Raw genomic sequence first — 7,261 nt, 5'->3', positions numbered from 1 at the left:
AAATCTAAAACGTCAATGGAGAATGAAAGTCTTTCTGATGTCGAGAGAGGCTCCTTCGAATGGCTACTGCCTCATCTATTTATAATAAATGGTCTAAGGTTAGGTTTCTTTTAGAGTCTGTCAAAAACTGCAACTAGAGCAAAATCAGAAAACTGATTGTCGACGGATACACGGCCCATGTATCACTACACGACCTAGGGCCGTGTAACCTACTGGAGCTGAGTGGGTATGTTTTGCATTGGCATAGAAAGTTACATGGGTCTCCAGGATTTACACGGGTCAAGTTACATGACCCGTGTACTTTGTTTCTTCCTCGGTTCTCTGGATTTCTTCTGGTAGAATGTTACACGGGTCCATGGTTGTGCTTACACGACCCGTGACCCGTGTACTTTGTATCAACAATGCTTCTTAATCCTTCAATTTTTCCAAGCTTCATTCCACACTACTATGTTCTGGGACCTCACCAAAACCCTGAAAAATACAGAAAGAGTTAGATTAATGCAAATGCTAACAATTTCTCCATTGAACATAATTATTCCAATAACTCTCTAAACATATGCCTAATAGATAATTATACTTTAATCAACTGAATTAGGCATAAAGATACCCTAAAAACACTCAATGTGATGGAAGTAAAATTAATAAATTATGCACTTATCAAATTCCCCCACACTTATTCCATGATTGTCCTCAATCATGACTTAAATTCTCAATCAACTCCACTTAGAAGTTCTTTAACTTTACCCTATCACAACATTCTCTAATAAGAGATTAAAAGTTTGAAAAAAAAAAGAGGCAAGTAAGGTAATAACCATCACAACAAATTTCATCAACACCATACCAATTTATCAACAATTTTCCAACACGAAACAAAAGGCTTGAAATCAATTAAGCTCACATAATTAAAGTTCCATAAAATTTTAAGTCAATACATAGCAAAACACAAGGCTAATTTATTAAGGCACAACAATTATAGCTCTTTGCAAATCTTTGGGGAGATAGAAATGCCCCTTTTTTTTTTTTTTTGAAATTGGTACTTCTCTCTTGTCACAGTTATCACTTTTTTTTTTTTTTACTTCAACCGTCACCTTCAGAAAAGTACCTTGCTCATATCGTAGCTAGCTTTTGGCCTGAGAATCAACATAAGGTTCATGAAGACTCCTGGTTAGTTTGCTTAACTAAAATAGCGAAGCAATTTTCAAGTTCAGCATTTTTTCCCCCCAATTTATGCATCTACATATTATAAAGTGTCCTGATAGATTAAACAAAGTTTTGAAATATGTATGACACTAGTTTAAAGCACACATAACTAATCATTTCACCATTAAATCAAACCTAAATGATTTATGCAGAAAAAAAAAATTGCTCTATGGTATGGAGAAGAGGGAAAATCCATCATTAAAGTTACTATTACCATGCCTAAAATCTCAAAAATTCAATCTAAAATAGAAAAGTCATTTCAATGACAAAGCACTTCTCTCCAAGAGTTAATATAGAATCATGAATCAAGCTTATAAGAATAATTTTTTTTTTTTTTTTAAATTAAAGCAACAAATTTCTCCTCCCCCACACTTAAAACTTACATTGTCCCCAATGTAAAGCCCAAATGCAAAAGAAAATAGAAAAAAGAATGCTAGAAAATAAAATAAGGTAAGGGAAAGAAAACAAATCTAATTTTGGCTAACAAGCCACCCATGGGTTGCTTCCCAAGAAGCGCTTTTATTTATCGTCGTTAGCTCGACATGGCAAAGCTCCTTAATCCTCATAAATTGGGTTACTCAATTTGAGTTCCTCCACTGTATGCTCCTGAAACCCTTCATAAAATGGCTTGAGTCTATGACCGTTGACCTTGAATACCTTATTAGTTCCTAGACTTTGAATTTCAACTGCACCATAAGGAAACACATTAGTAACAATAAAAGGTCCAATCCAACGAGAATGCAACTTACTAGGCATCAGCTTTAATATGGAATTATACAATAAAACTTTTTGTCCAACCATAAATTGCTTCCTTAGAATTAGTTTATCATGGAATGCCTTGATCTTTTCTTTATAGATCTTAGAGTTCTCATAAGCCTCAAGTCGAATTTCCTCTAATTCCTGCAATTGTAATTTTCTTTCCACACCAGCAGTATCCAAATCCAAATTACATTGTCAAACAGCAAAATAAGCCCTATGTTTTAACTCCACAAGAAGGTGACACAACTTACCAAATACCAATCTAAAGGGGGACATACCTATGGGTGTCTTATAAGCAGTCCTGTAAGCCCACAAAGCATCATCAAGTCTAAGGCTCCAATCCTTTCTATTTGGCTTCACTATTTTTTCCAAAATAGACTTGATCTCTCTGTTAGACACCTTTGCTTGCCCACTTGTTTGAGGGTGATAAGCTATAGATATTTTATGGAAAACACCATATCTCCTCAATAATGCCTCAACAGTTCTATTACAAAAATGTGTGCCCCGGTCACTGATCAAAGCTCTAGGAACTCCAAACCTGCTAAAAATGTTTGACTTGATAAAACCTATGACAGCTTTAGAATCATCAGTCTTGGTGGCTTTTGCTTCCACCCATTTTGAAACATAATCAATAGCAAGTATTATATAAACAAAGCCAAAAGAAGAAGGAAATGGACCCATAAAATCAATACCCTACCCATCAAAAATCTCACAAACAAGTATTAGATTTTGAATCATCTCATTCCTACGGGTTAAACTTCCTATTCTTTGACATTGTTCACAATTTTTGCAAATCAAATATGAATCATGAATTATAGTGGGCCAGTAAAAGCCACAATCTAATATTTTTCTACCTTTTCTCTTGGGCCCAAAATGACCTCCACATGCATAGGCATGATAAAAAGCAAGAATAGATTGAATCTCATTATCAGGAACACATCTCCTAATAATTTGATCTGAATAAAATTTTCACAAATACGGTTATCCCACACATAATAATTGGCCTCACTTTTCAATTTCTCTTTCTTAGCTCTACTCAAATCAAAAGGCACAACCTTAGTAACTAAATAATTCACCAAATTAGCATACCGAGGGATCATACCTTGCAATTTAAATAACTGCTCATCAGGAAAAAGTTTCTGCAAAGGAAGTGGATCTTCTTGTGCCACTAACCTGCTCAAATGATCTGCTACCAGGTTCTCAGCTCCTTTCTTATTCTTGATTTGAAGATCAAATTCTTGCAGCAGAAGGATCCATCTAATCAACCTTGGTTTTGCTTCCTTCTTTGCCAAGAGATACTTCAATGCTGTATGATCAGAGAAGATAATTATTTTAGAACTAAGCAAATATGACCGAAATTTATCTAAAGCAAAAACTATAGCCAGAAACTCTTTTTCTGTCGTGGAATAATTGCGCTGAGTTGAATTTAGTGTTCTGGATGCATAATAAATCACATGAAAGAGCTTCCCAACACACTACCCTAAAACTGCTCCCACTGCCTAATTACTCGCATCACACATAATTTCAAATGGTATAGTCCAATCAGGAGCCTAGATAATAGGGGGTGATGTCAATGCAGATTTCAATTTGTCAAAAGCCTCCTTGCACTCTTCACTGAACTCAAAAGGAACATCTTTTTGCAAGAGTCTAGACAAAGGCAATGCTATCTTAGAGAAATCCTTAATGAACCTGCGATAAAAACCTGCATGACTAAGAAAAGAGCGTACTTCCCTCATAGTTGTGGGGTAGGGTAAGTTCACAATTAGATCAATTTTAGATTTATCCACCTCAATACTCCTATTAGAGACAACATGACCCAAAACAATCCCCTGTTCCACTATAAAATGACACTTCTCATAGTTCAAAACAACATTTCTGTTAATGCATCTCTCAAGAACAGAAGTTAAATGATGTAAACATGCATCAAATGAATCACCATACACAGTAAAATCATCCATGAATACCTCAATGCAATTGTCAATGTAATATGAAAATATGCTCATCATGCATCTCTGAAGTGTGGCAGGTGCATTACAATGCATGAAGGGCATCCTTCTAAAAGCAAAAGTTCCAAAAGGGCAAGTGATGGTAGTATTCTCTTGATCCTCCGGTGCAATCACAATTTGATTATATCCAGAAAAGCCATCAAGAAAGCAGAAATAAGACTTACCTGCTAACCGCTCAAGTATTTGATCAATGAATAGTAGTGGGAAGTGGTCCTTCCTTGTTGTTGAATTCAACTTGCGGTAGTCTATGCATATTCGCCATCCACTCTGAATCCTTGTTGGAACAATTTCATTATCTTGATTTGCTACCATAGTGATTCCTGATTTTTTTAGCACAACTTGGATTGGACTTACCCATTTGCTATCTAAAATTGGGTAAATAACTCCTGCATCTAGTAGCTTTAAAATCTCCTTCTTCACAACCTCCATCATCTGTGGGTTCAACCTCCTTTGAGCTTCTCTACTTGGTTTAATCTCATCCACCAGTAAAATCCTGTGCATGCACACTGATGGACTTATACCTTTGATGTCAGCTATTGTCCATCCAATTACTTCCTTGTGTAGTCTCAAAACCTTAGTCAATCTGTCTTCTTCAATCTTTGTTAAATTACTTGAGATGATAACTGGAAGTGTCTCATTGTCTCCTATGTAAACATACTTCAAATGCTCAGGTAAAGGCTTGAGTTCAAGAACTGGTGCTTGCACCACATCAATTTTTATCTTGGCAGTTTTTAGGAAAGGTCTTCCAAACAAAATCAAAGCTGAATTTGATGTGGGAACACTACCCTCCATATCCAGAATGTAAAAATCTATAGGAAAAATCAATTCTCCAACCTGTACTAACACATCCTCAACTACTCCCAACGGGTAAGCATTAGAATGATCAGCTAACTGAATAATGACACTGGTTTCTTTCAAAGGACCCAAATTTAAAGTTTGAAAAACTGAATTTGACATAACATTAATAGATGCTCCTAAATTTGCCATTGCACGTTCAAATTTAGAATCACCTATTCTACAGGGAACAAAAAATGAACCTGGATCCTTACACTTAGGGGGTAATTTTTGCTAAATTAATGCCGACACATTTTGCCCCACACTGATCTTCTTATTATTCCTCAGCTTGCGCTTTGTAGTGCATAGTTCCTTAAGGAATTTAGCATACTTGGGAACTTGTTTGATTGCATCAAGTAAAGGTATATTCACCTCCACCTTCCTAAAAGTCTCCAAAATTTCTTTCTCTTGTTCTTCTTTTTTTATTTTTAGCCAACCTGCATGGGAATGGAGGAAGAACAGAATTATTAACCTTATTCAAGTTAGGTTTAGTATTTACCTCAACTTCAGGAACTTTAGACTCTTTTTCTCCTTGCTTTTTCTTTTTCTCATGTGGAGTCTGGTTATCAACTTCTTTCCCACTTGGCAATAGTATAGCACTTGCATTTTCTTTGGGATTCATGACTATTTGTGATGGGAGCTTTCCAGAACCTTGAGCTTAAAGCTTGCTCACAGATGAAGCTAACTGACCAATCTTCATCTCTATGTTTTGAATGATATTTCTGGTCTCCTGTTGAAACTGTTGGGTATTGTTAGCCAAGGCTTTAACAATTTCATCAAGTGACATACCTTGATTTGAAGGAGGTGGAGGTGGATGTGGTTGATTCATTTGTGGTCTTTGCTGCAAGTACCGGTTTTGCACTGGTTGATTCCCATAACTTAAATTGGGATGATCTCACCATCCTGGATTATAAGTATTAGAATAGGGATCATACCTGCATTGTGGTTGTCCATAATGTCCTACTACATTAGCATGTTGCATTAATTCATCCTCTTGTAACGCAAGACACATGTCAGTAGCATGACCCGAATCCGAACAAATTCCACATACCTTAACAGTTTGCATGTTCCCTATAGCTAACTGCCTCACTAAAGAAGTTAAATCAGCAATTTGTTTCTCAAGGTTAGATGTACTTACCTCATTAACCTTCATAGGTGTGCGATCCATTCTCATTCCAAATTGCTGAGAATTCACTGCCATGTTAGCAATCAGCCTCCTTGCTTCTTTTGGTGTCTTGTCAAACAAAGCTCCTCCACTAGCAGCATCTATCGTACTGTGGTCCATTGGTAGAAGTCCCTCATAGAAATATTGAATCAAAAGCTACTCACTTATTTGATGATGGGGACAGCTTGCACACAGCTTCTTAAATCGCTCCTAATACTCATACAAGCTCTCTCCATTATACTGCCAGATGCCACAGATTTCTTTTCTTATATTGGCAGCATGGGAAGTAGGAAAATACTTCTCCTATCCCATTCCATGAGTTGACAGATCTAGAAGAAAGTTAATACAACCAATCCTTAGTTCTGCCCTCCAGTGAGAAAGGGAAAGCTCGAAGCTTGATTTGATCCTCTGAAACTCCTTGAGGTTTCATGCTAGAACACAGAACATGAAATTCTTTTAAATGCTTATGTGGATCCTCACCTGCAAGACCATGAAACTTAGGCAACAAATGAATTAGTCCAGATTTCAACTCAAAAGCAACATTTAAAGTAGGGTATTGAATACACAAAGGCTGTTGGTTTATATAAGGAGCAGCCAACTCTTTCAAAGTCCTAGCAGCCATGGTTTCATTTTCAGAATTTGACTCTGAATCTGAATCTGAACTTAACTCCCTTGGAGATTGGACTCCTTCAGATGTACTCAGAATCAGCCTACCTTGCTTAGCCAATTTTCTCAACTGTTTAGCTGTTTTTTCTACTTTTGGATCAAAGATCAACTCACTAGATTGAGAAGTTCTTGTCATAAACAAAAAGAAATCAAAGTAAAAACATAAAAATGCCTCAAAACCCTAGAAAACAATGGAATTTGGCCTCAAGAGGGTGGGGCCAAGAAATCTTATAAATTGATTGGTCTTGATTAGAGCGTCGTTTCCTTCAAAATAGGTATAGGCCACCCTCCAAATTCAACCAAAATTCTTAATGAATAGTAACACCGTAAAATTTTTTTTCTTCTAAAAACCCAAAAATAGCAACACTTCCCAAACAAAATTAATAACAAAATACCCTAACACTAAAAACACAAAATCAAATGAATTTCATTCCTCGACAACTGTAACACCCCAAAGTTCGGTAGTGCGTTCTACTGCTCCGGTGACCAGTGTTGTCCGGACAGCTAGGATGCCTAGAACTACACTTTGACATGAGGGAGGAGACATAAAATAATGAAATACAAGAAAAGAAAATACAAGAAAAACAAAGGAAAAATAATAGCAAAGAAAGGTAATCAAGTTAAACGAGCC

The 7,261-nt window shown here is 36.4% G+C and overlaps 1 non-coding gene across 1 annotated transcript; it reads left to right on the top strand.

The window, feature by feature from the left end:
- Positions 1–6,130: 6,130 nt before the first annotated feature.
- Positions 6,131–6,237, top strand: LOC131180310 (small nucleolar RNA R71). The gene has a single exon (XR_009149086.1). It is a non-coding gene; the product is annotated as a small nucleolar RNA R71 (small nucleolar RNA).
- The last annotated feature ends 1,024 nt before the right edge of the window (positions 6,238–7,261 follow it).

This window comes from Hevea brasiliensis, chromosome 5 (genome assembly GCF_030052815.1).
Source record: "Hevea brasiliensis isolate MT/VB/25A 57/8 chromosome 5, ASM3005281v1, whole genome shotgun sequence".
NCBI lineage: Eukaryota > Viridiplantae > Streptophyta > Magnoliopsida > Malpighiales > Euphorbiaceae > Hevea > Hevea brasiliensis.
Note: the sequence above shows the minus strand (reverse complement) of the source record. Positions and strands in the feature narration are given on the sequence as shown.